Source organism: Staurois parvus, unplaced genomic scaffold (assembly GCF_062004578.1).
Source record: "Staurois parvus isolate SC_StPar_1 unplaced genomic scaffold, SC_StPar_1.0 ptg001162l, whole genome shotgun sequence".
Classification (NCBI taxonomy): domain Eukaryota; kingdom Metazoa; phylum Chordata; class Amphibia; order Anura; family Ranidae; genus Staurois; species Staurois parvus.
The window spans coordinates 7,976,758-7,991,271 of NW_028318958.1; the positions used below are offsets into that span (position 1 = coordinate 7,976,758).

The 14,514-nt window shown below is 42.4% G+C and overlaps 1 protein-coding gene and 1 long non-coding RNA gene across 5 annotated transcripts in view; both read right to left on the reverse strand.

Moving 5' to 3' along the window:
• LOC149439062 (protein DOP1B-like) overlaps window positions 1–14,514 on the reverse strand; it is a 657,792-nt gene that overhangs the window by 315,239 nt on the left and 328,039 nt on the right. The gene's annotated exons all lie outside the window — the stretch shown is intronic.
• The window catches only part of LOC149439068 (uncharacterized), a 51,026-nt gene that overhangs the window by 34,852 nt on the left and 1,660 nt on the right, over window positions 1–14,514 (reverse strand). For all 4 annotated transcript variants that reach the window (XR_016307872.1, XR_016307875.1, XR_016307873.1 and 1 more), the window contains exon 2: window positions 9,293–9,371. This is a non-coding gene — a long non-coding RNA (uncharacterized LOC149439068). The remainder of the gene's footprint in view (window positions 1–9,292; window positions 9,372–14,514) is intronic.

Below are 14,514 nucleotides of genomic sequence, written 5' to 3' on the forward strand. Positions count from 1 at the left end.
ATCTAACTGACAGCCTGCTGCCAAGTTACAGGAGACAGCTGCGGACTGCTACCTTTGTCTAAAGAAGTGACACACTCCTGCCATGTTACAAAAGACTGATAAGACTACAGCAATGTTACAATTTAGTTGATAAGCACAGGCCTGGCACATTACTATGTTAGTTTACATCTGGCTGTGCAGTGACACCCCATAACATGGAACCTGAGGAAGTGCCCGGCAGGTACAGACATGAGTTGGGTATTTGCACCTCATACTTTGTGAACTTTCCTCAGAGAGGCAAATGGAGACCTCATCGTGCCGATCGTTCTCTTCCGCCATACCAGCTATGGGGTCTGCTGTAGGAGTCAGAAAAGAGGCGGAGACCTGGTGTTCAGGGAAGAAGGCCAGCTCTCGCAGGACAACAATTAGTCTCTATCTTTTGGTCTTTTTTTGGTGGTTGATTCTCACCTCCTTTTGCTCTTTTGTGATCAGAGAATTGATCATCTTTTATGACTTTGGCCTGGGTCTCTTTGACCAACTCCTCCTCCCATTTCATGTTTTCCTTATCTATTCCAAATTGGTGGAGAAGAGTTGCTCATTTGATCATCTCCCTATAAATTTAGAGCAGTTCCGACAATACAATTTGAACATCCCTGGTGAATGTGAAGTGAAGACAGAATTTCCTTCATTAAATCTACTGACTTACACTGCAATGCATGCTCACTGGACGCATGTTCACTATACGGCTTGTGGACACCTGACCATCTCTCTGGAGGGTCTGTGGGAATTTGTCCCATTTGTGAGGTCAGGTACCGGTGATGGATGAGAAGATCTGGCTCACACATTGGGCCTCACAATGAGCTCCAGAAAGAAAGACCTGGCTCGCCATCGACCTTTCAATTCATCCCAAAGGTGTTCAGTAGGGTTGAGGTCAGGGCTCTGTGCAGGACACTCCAGTTCCTCCACATCAAACTGGTCATCCATGTCTTTGTGAAGCTGGCTTTGTACACAGGGGACAGTCATGGGGGGAACAGAAAAGGGTCTTCACCAAAATGTTATAAAAAATTTGGAAGAATATGATTGTCTCCAATGTCTTTGTATGATAGTGTATTACTGGGACCCTTCACTGGAGACACCTGTATTCCGTCAATAGGGAGCAGGGGGGGAGGGGAGTCATACACTTTTCTCCAAACAGTCCAGGGATGACAAAAAAACTCAATTACATCACCGGCCGCATCAGCATTAACCACTTCAGCTCCGAAAGGGTTTACCAACTTTGTGACCTGGCTATTTTTTGCAATTTAGCACTGCGCTACTTCAACTGGCAATTGTGTGGTCATGCAACGCTGTACCCAAATTGCATTTATATATTTTTTATAATAAATAGAGCTTTTATAACCACTTACCGACCACCCTATAGCAGAAATACTGCTACAGGGCGGCACGGGTGCACAAAATCACGTATATATACGTGATCTTGCATTTCCGGTTAGGGGCGTGCGTGCACCCTACCTGCGCCACCGTTCACGGCCGTGGCTGTCGATTACTCGCCGGCGCCTGGCGATATCCGAGGATCTCTGACGAGGAGGAGAACTGCCATCCGAAGCAGTGTGCTTACAGTGAAGCACACTGACTCCGCCCCCTAGTAAAACACTCCCAACACACAGTTAACCCTTTGATCGCCCCTCATGTTAACCCCTTCCTGCCCAGTGCCATTAGTACAGTGTCAGTGCTTTTTTTTTTTTTTAGCACTGATCACTGTATTGGTGTCACTGGGTATGTCAGTGACACCAAGTCAGTTCCACCCAGTGTCAGAATGTCCACAGCAGTCCCGCTATGAGTTACTGATTGCTGCCATTACTAGTAAAAATGGAAAAAAAAAAATCCCAGTATGTATACCGCCATTTGTAAACGATATAACTTTCACGTAAACCAATTAATTTACACATATTGGGAATTTTGTTTAGCAAAAGAAATGGAGCAGAATATATTTTGGCCTAAATTTATGACAAAATTTGATTTTCTACATTTTTTCACTGGACAGGTTTAATAGCAAAAAGTCAAAAATATTATTTTTTTCTCAAAATTGTCGGTCTTTTTTTTTAGCACAAACAATAAAAAATGCACAGGCAATCAAATACCATCAAAAGAAAGCTCAATTCGGGGGGGGGGGAAAGGACATAAATTTCATTTGGGTGCAGCGTTGCATGACCGCACAATTGGCAGTTAAAGTAACGCTGCACCATAGCGCAAAAAATGGCCTGGTCAGGAAGGGGGTAAATCCTCAGGAGGACAAGGGGTTAATGGTATTTACTCACCACTGGGTTTTTTTTTATTTTTTGCTATATAAATAAACTCAGGCCCAACATTTGGGGAAAAAACAACATTTTTTATTTTATTATTAAACATATCCAATAAAGAGTTTTTTAAAAATCTAATTTCTTCATAAATTTAGGCCAAAATGTTATCTGCTACATGTCTTTGGTAAAAAAAAAATCCTAAAAAGTGTATATTGATTGGTTTGCATGAAAGTTATAGCGTCTACAGTGGATGGGATATATACTGGAATTTTTATTTATTTTTTATACTAGTAATGGCGTGGTGGCCAATCTGACGCTGACACTGGGGAGAAACTAACAGCCACTGACATCTCCAGTGACACAAATAGACTGATCATTGATAATGCTAATGACACTGGCTGGGAAATGGTTAACATTTAGGGGTGATCAAGGGGTTAACTGTGTGCCTACCATGTGTAATGTGTGCTGCTTTTACTAATAGACCCCTTTGTTTCTCATCCCTGCAAAGATCATTCCCTCTGTAGAGAGCTCTGTGTTGTTTGTCAACACAGGGCCATGGGCTGTGATTGGATGCAACCTCTCAGCAGATCCTGGCCGTGAATCATTGACTGACAGATTTCTACTGTGTACCATCACAGCGGGTGTTGGCAGGGGTTGGGGGTATGGGGCACATGTGTGCACCCTATACCCAGAAGAAGGCAGCGACACATCAGTACGTCGCTTTGTCTGTGCGGGCTGCCCGTCACATAGGGGTTTATGTAGAAAACTCCCGGCAATCAGTCAGCATTGCAGCCTTACAATTTGGTGTCACCCTCTACAAAGTGACAGAAATGGGGAGTCGGAATTACAGACCAGCAGAAGCCTTGCACAGAGAATATTCGGTAACAAACACTTTTCCTAACGATGATGATATCAGGTGTTGATGTTGGTCTCCTTGTGTCTGTGTGTGTACAGTCTACAGCTTCCTCTGGTTTAGGAGGCCCCAGAGTTCTACAGCCTCTGTCCCAAAGGACTCAAGATCGATTTCACTTTCAGTGACACCAACAATGGGGCTTATCTTTCTCCTGCTCTCTCTTCAGTGTGCCGCAAGGCCTAAATTTCTCTAAAGTGAAGCAAAGCGTAGAGGTATAGGTCTGACACCACAAGCCATTCACAGTGTTGCCACACCCATGACACCACACCCACTTTTCACCACACCCACTTTTTGCCACTCCCCTATGTAACCGGCATGTGGCATACTGCAAACACCCCATTTTATTTTCAGCCCCTCCAAATTATTACCTATGCACTTCCTGTGTGGTCATAGGGACAGGTGTGTTAGAGGGTGTGTGTGGGGGTGAGGGGTGTTTTGTATGTGTGTTTGCTCCCTGTCTGTATATGCTGGTGTGTGTATGTGTAGACATATTTGTGTGTGTTAGGGATAGGTGACACTAGCGGTATTGTTCACTGGCAAGGGACAGGATCACCATGAGGATCGGAGGAAATACTCCACTGGCTCCTTGTATTGGTCCCTCACTGTTAGGATGAGCGTGCCGTTGTTCCATCACCGATGAAACCACCACAGGGAGTCCCTTGTTACTAATCCTACCAGACAGGGCCCAGGTCATCATTCACTCTGCTGCCGATTTTGCTGCCCTGCCGTTCTACATCCTCCTACTGACCACCGACATACAAGGGCATTCTTCCTTCTAATGATCATACATGTAAAGAGGCGTTCTTCTTCCAACTGACCACATATCTAAGGGAGCATTCTTTCTTCGATGGACCACCAAGGTAAGCCACCATTCTTCCTTCTACTGACCAGCAACATCAATTAGCATTTCTCCTACTGACAACCCATGTTAAGGATATTCTTCCATTTACTGACTTCTCATGTAAGGAGACTCTCCTTCTTATATTTACCACCCCATAAAGGAACATTCCCTACTGACCACATCCCTTCTACTGACCACCCATATAATTGGGTATTCTTCCATTTACTGACTTCTCATGTAAGAAGACCCTCTTCCTTATATTTACCACCCCATAAAGGAACATTCCCTACTGACCACATCCCTTCTACTGACCACCCATGTAATTGGGTATTATTCCATTTACTGACTTCTCATGTAAGGAGACCCTCTTCCTTCTATTTACCAACCCATAAAGGAACATTCCTTACTGACCACATCCCTTCTACTGACCACCAAGATAAGCCACCATTCTTCCTTCTACTGACAACCAATGTAAAGGGTTATTCTTCCATTTACTGATCTCTCACGTAACGGGACCCTCTTCCTTTACTACTTCATAAAGGAACATTCCTTACAGATTGCATCCCTTCCACTGACCACCAACCGAAGGGAACCTCCTTTCTTTTACTGACCACCCACACTCACCTACTGGTCACCCATTTGAGTCCTCAAAACTACGTATAAGATCTGAGCCCTAAAAAAGGAGGAGAATTTTCATCCCCTGAAAGGCATTGCCTGTTCCATGTTGTCTTGTTACAGGCGAACAATAGGGGCACCATGGGAATAATTCTGTGGAAGAACAACACATGATGGCTCCACCCAGTCAGGCTCAGAATTGAAAAGACCCTCATAATAACAAGATCTGATGGAGATCCACACAATAATAGAACCTGAGGAAGACCCTCCAAATATTAGATCCTCATGTAGAACCACATAATACTGGAACCAGATGGAGACCCTCATAATAACACAACTTGACAAAGATCCACATAATAATTGAACCTGAGGGAGAACCTTTAAATATTAAAACTTGACGGAGACCTTCATAATAATGAAGAGATTGTTGATGGAGATCAACATAAATACTGGAACCTGAGGAAACCCTCAAAATCTGACGGAGAACCACTTAATAGTGAAACCTGATGGACATACGTCTAATAACACAACCTGATGGATACCCTCATACTATTGGAACCTAATGGAGACCCTCATAAATATTTTACCCTGATAGAGGTCCACATAATAAAGGAATCTGACAGAGACCCTAATAATATTGGAACATTATGGAGACCCTAATTAAAACGGAACCTGGTGGTGATCTTTATAATAACACAAACTAATGGAGACCCTCATATTACTGGAACCTAGAGGAGACTTGCATATTACCTGATAGAACCTGACAGAGATCTATATAATATTGGACCCTAGAGGAGACCCTCAAAATGCATTCTGTATATACACACTGCGTCAGTGGGAAGAATGTCTCCTTACATAGGTGTCACTGAGAATACCCCTTACATTGGTGGTCAGTGGGAAGAATTCTCCTTACATTGGTGTCATTTGGAACAATGTCCCTTACGTTGGTGTCAGTGGGAAGAATTTTCTTTACATTGGTGTCAGTGGGAAAAATATCCCTTACATTGGTGTCACTGAGAAGAATGTCCCTTACACTGGTGTCAGTGGGAAGAATGTCCCTTGCATTGTTGTCAGTGGGAAGAATCCCTCTTACATTGATGTCACTGAGAAGAATTCTCCTTACACTGGTGGTCAGTGGAAAGAATTCTCCTTACATTGGCGTAATTTGGAAGAATATCCCTTATATTGGTGTCAGTGGGTAGAATTCTCTTTACATTGGTGTCAGTGGAAATAATGTCCCTTACATTAGTGTCAGTTGGAAGAATGTCCCTTACATTTGTGGTCAGTGGGAAGAAAGTCCCTTACATTGGTGTCAGTGGCAAGAATGTCCCTTACATTGGTGTCAATGGCAAGAATGTCCCTTATATTAGTGTCAGTGGGAAGAATGTCCCTTACATTGGTGTCAGTGGGAAGGATGCTCCTTACTTTAGTGTCCCTGAGAAGAATGCCCAGCACATTGATGTCATTAAGAAGAATTCTCCTTACATTGGTGGTCAGTGGCAAGAATTCTCTTTACATTGGTGTCAGTGGGAAGAATGTCCCTTACACTGGTGTCAGTGGCAAGAATTCTCTTTACATTGGTGTCAGTGGAAAGAATGTTCCTTACATTGGTGTCAGTGGGAAGAATTCTCCTTACATTGGTGTCAGTGGGAAGAATTCTCCTTACATTGGTGGTCACTGAGAAGAATGCCCCTCACATTGGTGTCAGTGGCAAGAATGTCCCTTACATTGGTGTCAGTGGGAAGAAAGTCCCTTACATTGGTGTCAGAGGGAAGAATGTACCTTGCATTGGTGTCAGTGGGAAGAATTCTCTTTACATTGGTGTCAGTGAGGAGAATTTCCCCCTTACATTGGTGTAAGTGGGAAGGTTTAGGGGTCTGAAAAGACATCACCTCTGAGGAATCAAAGGATAAAAGTGACAGATCTCTGATGTTTATCAAAGCCAACCCAGAAACATTTCCTTCTATGGATTTATCTTCAGTAAAAATTGGTTGTACATTCATTTTATATTCCACAAAATATTAACTTTAAAAAAAAGACAACAAATAAGCAAAGCCCCGGTGACCTAATGAATAAGGCATTGGCCTCCTAAGCCAGGGATTGTGGGTTCGAGTCCCACCTGGGGTGCTTCATACTTTTCTGTACATAGAATACAGAGAACTGACACTCCATTTGAGTTTATTTTAAAAAAAAAAAAAAAAAAAAAAAAAACTTTATTAACCGCTTCCCCTCCGCCCTATAGCAGAAATACTGCTGCAGGGTGGCACGGGTACACAAAATCACGTATATATATGTGATTTTGAAGCTCCAGATAGGGGGCATGCGAACTCCCTACCAGCGCCACCATTCTCAGTCTTGGCTGTCAATCACTGGGTCCCGGCCGGTGATTACTTGCGGGTACCCGGTGATCGCCGAATATCTTCAACGGGGGAGAGACCTGTGTATAAACAATACAGATCTCTCCCCTGTCAGCTCCTGCACACTGTATAGCAGAGCCATACAAAGCAGTGTGCTTAAAGTGGAAAACACACACAGCACACAGTTAACTCTTTGATCACCCCAGATGTCAACCCCTTCCTGCCCAGTGTCATTAGTACAGCGTCAGTGCTTTTTATTAGCACTTATCACTGTATCGGTGTCACTGGGGATGTCAGTGACAACAAGTCAGTTCCCCTCAGTGTCAGAATGCCCGCCACAGTCCTGCTATAAGTTACTGATCGACATTACTAGTAAAAAAAACAAACAAAAACAAAATTCCAGTATATATATATATATATATATATATATATATATATATATATATATATATCACCATTTGTAAACACTATAACTTTCATGTAAGCCAATTAATTTACACATATTGGGATTTTTTTTAGCAGAGACATGTAGCAGAATACATTTTGGCCAAAATTTATTACAAAATTTGAATTTTACATTTTTTTATTATAAAAAATATTGTTCTTTTCTCAAAATTGTCACTTTTTTTGCTTATAGAGCAGAAAAGTACAGTAGTGATGTCATCTCTATTTAGCAGCCAACATGCAGAGTACTTTGTTCAATGTTATCCCACTAGAGGGCTCAGGAGAAACCGCCAGCAACCTGCAAAGGGGGGCCAGGGTTGCGACTGCCTAGGGGCCTCCTCGGAGTTGAATCTGCCACTGCCAGTGAGATCAAAATCCCACAAGAATGCCCTCTTGTAATGGGTCCGAGTGCATTCTTGAGCGGTTTCCAACACCCAGACCTGCTGAAAGGTGTGCTGACATAATTTTTTCACACAAATAAAGCTTTCTTTGGTGGTATTTGATCACCGCTGGGTTGTTTATTTTTTATTATATAAATTAAAAAATACCAAACATTTTGAAAAAAAATATTCTTTCTTTCTGCTATAAAACACCCAATAAAAAAAAATTAAAGCTTAGACCAATTTTAGGCCAAAATTAATTTTGCTACATGTATTTGGTTAAAAAAAATCCCAATCAGTGTATATTGGTTTGTATGAAAGTTATAGTGTTTACAAACCATGGTATGTATACTGGAATTTACACAGCTGTAGACGCTATGCTGGTCATGGCTGCGATCAGCAACTTATAGTGGGACTGTGATAGTGTGGTGGAAAATCTAGTGCTAGCTGATGCTGACGGGGAGGGACACTAACTGATATTGACATCGATAGTGGCACTAATACAGTGATCAGTGCTAATACTGTACACTGTCACTGTACACTGGCTGGGAAGGGGTTAACATCTAGGGCGATCAAGGGGTCAATTGTGTGCCTAACAATGTGTAATGTGTGTAATATAGGTAAAATGGTAAACGAGCGCTAGAAATGTACGTATGGATAGCAGCTTGCATAAATAGGTAAAACCTCCAACCCTCTTAAACAATATCTCACAAAAATGCAGCGCTAAAATAGACAATCTAAAATGTCATCACACAAACATAGGTGCATCACTCAATGGCGTATTGAAAACGCATATAAAAAAGAGATGATCAGTCCAATATATCATAAAACATAATAAAAAATATATAAAATAAAGTGCAAATGCGTGTACAACATCCAGAAGTGTATTAGTGACACAATAAATCTTCTATAGGTGCAAATCCGTGTCTCAGATGTGCGTGGAAAAGAGAGTAAGTTGCACTAACCAGATAGCACAAATTATAGCGCTTTTGAGTAATCAGGACCACTCCTGGTCATCATCATCCTGGGATGCATGGAACATCTCTGGCAACAGGTCTGCATATAGCCTCTCCTCCACTGACACTCTCCATATTAATGGGAAGAAACTCTTCACTAATGTGCACCCGCTGGTCAGCACTCCACCTTGGTGGCTCAAAATAAATGAGCCAAAGAACAAAGTGCTAATAGTGTAGTAGGTTTATTAAATGAACATGAATAATAGATGAAAAACAGGTGGGCTCACATCTGGACCATAGTGATAATATGGTAATCAGGCATATAAGATATAATCCGGAACCAAGATGGCCGCCAGCCTCCCTCGTGGCTCAGGCAGTGTAAATAAAACTGGCTTTGGCTACTCCCTGATGCATTTCGTGCAACAGCACGTTTTCAAAGGGCTTTGAAAAGGGCTTTTTTGCTGCAGACGGGCGGCAAGTGGTTAAGAAAGAGAATATGTTCCTTACCGGGTTTGGTCCAGAAGTCTCTCCAGAACATCCAAAAGGAGACCCAGGCGAAGCTTCATGTCCGGAGTTGCTGACCCAGCTGTAAAGCAAGAGAAGAAAATAAAGTGTTACTGCAAGCTTTGCTTTGGCTATGAAAAATGAAGATGGTTCCACCAGTTCTTTTACTTCAGAATAAATGTCATCTCTTTGTGTCTATTATGAAGGTTTCATATTGCAGATTTAAATGATGCCAAACAGCAGTCGGTCAGCACAGAGTGACCAGATGAAACAATGCTGCATGTATCAGAGGTGTGGACATTTTTGCAAAAAACTAAATCGGAGTCCCAATCTACTTGTCCCTCATGACAATCTGCTTGTCCTGATAAAGAAAAAATACATTTGAACCAAAACCGTATTTAAATCTGAGATGATTTTAGGAATGTCTGGGTCTATCCTTTATCCCTTTCGCTGCCAGAGCCCTTTTTGTTTTTGCACACGTTTAGAAAACCATTTTAGGATTGAAGATTACAAAAAAACCCCAAAAATGATCTATTTTCTGAAAGCAGAGACCTTAGAGAATAACATAGCGGTAGTTCCAATTGATGTCACACGACATTACCACAAAGGTCTAGGAAACCCAACATTTCAGTAAAAGATACACTTCATTTTAGGCCACAAAATAGCAATAAATTACCCTTTTTGTTTTTGGTAAAATATAAAAGACGAGGTTGCTTCGAATAAATAGATATCCAGCATGTCAAACCTTAAATATACATGCGCTCGTGAAATGGCAACAAACTTTAGTGCCCTATATTTTGTATAGGTGACGCTTTTAAAGCCCCTTATATGTCATTAGTGTAGTGTTACAGAGGTCTGGGGCTAGAATTATTGCTCTCAATCCGGCGTGTGCGACGATATGTAACATGTGTATAGCAATTGATGTTTTCATGCGTTGGTGCGCCGTGTGCTTTTAAAATTTTTTGTTGCTGGGGTTTATGTGCTTGTGTGTAATTTTTATGTGCTTGTGTGTAATTTTTTACAATTAAAAAACAAATGTTTTTACTTAACTATTTTTTTTCTTCTTCACATAGGGGCCAAAAAGTCCCCTATGTGATGATTTTTGGTCACAGGTTCTCTTTATTGAGACATCCAGGGTCCAAAAGACCTTGCATGGCTCCCTTGTACTCCACTGGATGTAATGCAGTGCACATCACACTGCATTACATTCTTTCATGGCCTCGATGGCTGGGAAATCTGTCAATGGGGACCCGGAAGTGACGTCAGAACATAATTTCTGGGTCAGGACAAGAAGAGGAGGGGAGTGAAAATGTCCGCACTCCTCTATCCCCTCTACATGCTGGCACCTGCTGAACTGGTCCCGTTCCCACAGATGGACAAGTGGAGCCTGGGAGACATAGCGGACGAGACGGAGGTATGTGGGGTGGTGGAGGAGGCTGTTACTGTGGGCTGTGTGGAATCAATCGGCGGCAGCACTGCCGCCCGAATGCTTCCACCTGACAGGTGAGTTAAATGTTTCAAAAAACTACCTGCCCGGTGCCCAAAATTACATATCCTGAGTGTTGGACGATACAACGTGAACATCCCTGCTGAATGTGAAGTGTAGAATTTCCTTCATTAAATCTACTGACTTACACTGCAATGCATGCTCACTGGACGCATGCTCAATATATGGCTTGTGGACTCCTGACCATCTCTCCTAATCAGCTTGTTAGCCATTCAATTCCAGAACCAAAGGCAGTGACCTGCAGGTGCCTCTATAACATCCTTCAACTTCTAGGAAGAGTTTACACAAGACCCTGGAGGGTGACTGTGGGAATTTGTCCCATTTGTAAGGTCAGGTACTGGTGATGGATGAGAAGACCTGGCTCACACATTGGGCCTCACATTGGGTGCCAGAAAAAAAGACCTGGCTTGTCCTGGCCATTCCAATTCATCCCCAAGGTGTTCACTAGGGTTGAGGTCAGGGCTCTGTGCAGGACACTCCAGTTCCTCCACACCAAACTGGTCATCCATGTCTTTGTGAAGCTGGCTTTGTACACAGGGGACAGTCATGGAGGGTACAGAAAAGAGTCTGTAGGGATGGCAAAAAAACTCAATTACATCACCGGCCGCATCAGCATTACTCTTTTCAGCTCCGAAAGGGTTTATCAACTTTGCGACCTGGCTATTTTTTGCAATTTAGCACTGCGCTACTTCAACTGGCAATTGTGAAGTCATGCAACGCTGTACCCAAATTACATTTATATCTTTTTTTAATAAACAGAGCCTTTTTAACCGCTTATTAACCACCCTATAGCAGAAATAGGTTGCTATAATAATTGCTATTTAGCACTGCGCTACTTTTAATGGGAATTGCGCAGTCATGTAACGCTGTACCCAAATTAAGTTTCTATCTTTTTTTTTATGGTATTTAGTCCCCACTGAGATTTTTATTTTTTTGCTATATAAATGAAAACAGACATTTTTGAAAAAAAAATATTTTTTACTTTCTATTATAAAACATATCTAATCAAGGTGTTTTTTACAAATCTAATTTTTTCATAAATTTAGATAAAAATGTACACTGCTACATGTCTTTGATAAAAAAAAAAATCACAAAAAGTGTATATTGGTTTGCATGAACGTTATAGCGTCTACAGTGGATGGGATATATACTTGAATTTTTATACTAGTGATGGCAGTAATAGCGTGGCGGCCAATCTGACACTGGGAAGAAATCGACTAATGGCCACTGACATCTCTAGTGACACTAATAGACTGATCATTGATCATACTATACACTGTCAGTGTACTAATGACACTGGCTGGGAAAGGGTTAACATTTACATTTAGGGGTGATCAAGGGGTTAACTGTGTGCTGCTTTTACTAATAGACCTATACCCAGAAGAAGGCAGCTACACATCAGTACGTTGCTTTGTCTGCGCGGGCCGCCCATCACATGGGGGGTTGTTTAGAAAACTCCCAGAAATCAGTCAGCATTGCAGCCTTACAATATGGTGTCACCCTCTACAAAGTAACAGAAATGGGGAGTTGGAATTACAGACCAGCAGAAGCTTTGCAGAGACAATCTTCGGTAACAAACACTTTTCCTAACGACGATGAATATCCTCTGCCCTTATTTGTTTCAAATTTGTCGGTATTTTTTGGTTTATAGTGCAAAATATTTAAAAACTGCAGATGTGATCAAATACCACCAGAAGAAAGCTCTATTTGTGGGGGGGGAAGGACATGAATGTCATTTGGGTGCAGAGTTGCATGACCGCACAATTTTCAAAGTAACCGAGTGCCGTATCACAAATCCTATGGAAGGCAAGTGGGTATTCTTCTATGGATGGAGCTTCCTGGAGGAAATGATTGGTGTACTTTCTCATCGGTTAGATTCCACCATGTAATATCGGGTGTTGATGTCGGTCTCCTTGTGTCTGTGTGTGTACAGTGCACAGTTTCCTCTGGTTTAGGAGGCCCCAGAGTTCTACAGCCTCTGTCCCAAAGGACTCAAGATCGATTTCGCTTTCAGTGACACCAACAATGGGGCTTATCTTTCTCCTGCTCTCTCTGCAGTGTGCCGCCAGGCCTAAATTTCTCTAAAATGAAGTAAAGCGTAGAGGTATAGGTCTGACACCACAAGCCATTCAGTGTTGCCACACCCATGACACCACGCCCAATTTTCACCACACCCACTTTTTGCTCCCCTATGTAACCGGCCTGTGGCACACTGCACACACCCCGTTTTATTTTCAGCCCTTCCAAATTATTTTCAAATGTTGGCACCTATGTACTTCCTGTGTGGTCAGAGGGACAGGTGTGTTAGAGGGTGTGTGGGGGTGGGGGGTGTTTTGTATGTGTGTTTGTTCCCTGTCTGTATATGCTGGTGTGTGTATGTGTAAACATATTTGTGTGTGTTAGGGATAGGTGACACTAGCAGTACTGTTCACTGGCAAGGGACAGGATCACCATGAGGATCGGAGGAAATACTCCACTAGCTCCTTGTATTGGTCCCTCACTGTTAGGATGAGCGTGCCGTTGCTCCATCACCGATGAAACCACCACAGGGAGTCCCTTGTTACTAATCCTACCAGACAGGGCCCAGGTCAGCATTCACTCTGCTGCCGATTTTGCTGCCCTGCTGTTCTACATCCTCCTACTGACCACCGACATACGAGGGCATTCTTCCTTCTAATGATCAAACATGTAAAGAGGCGTTCTTCTTCCAACCGACCACATATCTAAGGGAACCAAAATGTATGAGAAACCGTCAGCGCAATGGACCTCCTATAAAACAAGTATTGCAGCGAGCATGTACTGTGTTCCCACATGTAAACCAGAAATAAAAAAAAATGCAACGCAGTACTATAAACTCAAATACGGTGCTAAATAAATCCAACGTGCAGATGTGAATAGTGACAACAGAACATTGTGCTTCGTGACAATAATATGTTCTACATCCAAAGAAATATCAACACCAGCATTTTGATGTCATAATATTGGGACACCTGTTGGTGGTATATTTGGTACACGACGCACAGGAGATATACCGCACAAGCCCATGTGACGATATTGGCGTGTTAAAGGGACAGGTGACTATTGTGTACGGTTCATGTGGTATTTGTATACACTATTCATTTAGCACTGGTATATGCAGTTTTATGGATATTTATGTATATGTCTTGATATTTCTTTGGATGTAGCACGTTATTGTCACGAAGCACAATGTTCTGTTGTCACTATTCACATCTGCACGTTGGATTTATTTAGCACCGTATTTGAGTTTATAGTACTGCGCTGCATTTTTTTTATTTAAATCTAAGGGAGCATTCTTTCGTCTATGGACCACCAAAGTAAGCCGCCATTCTTCCTTCTACTGACCAGCAAAATAAATTAGCATTTCTTCTACTGACCGCCAATGTAAAGGGGCATTCTTCCATTTACTGACCTCTCACGTACTGACCGCATCCCTTCTACTGACGAACAATGTAAAGGGGCATTCTTCCATTTACTGACCTCTCACATACTAACCGCATCCCTTCTATTGACCACCAATGTAAAGGGGCATTCTTCCATTTACTGACCTCTCACGTACTGACCGCATCCCTTCTATTGACCACCAATGTAAAGGGGCATTCTTCCATTTACTGACCTCTCATGTACTGACCGCATCCCTTCTACTGACCACCAACAGAAGGGAACCTCCTTCCTTTTACTGACCACCCACACCCACCTA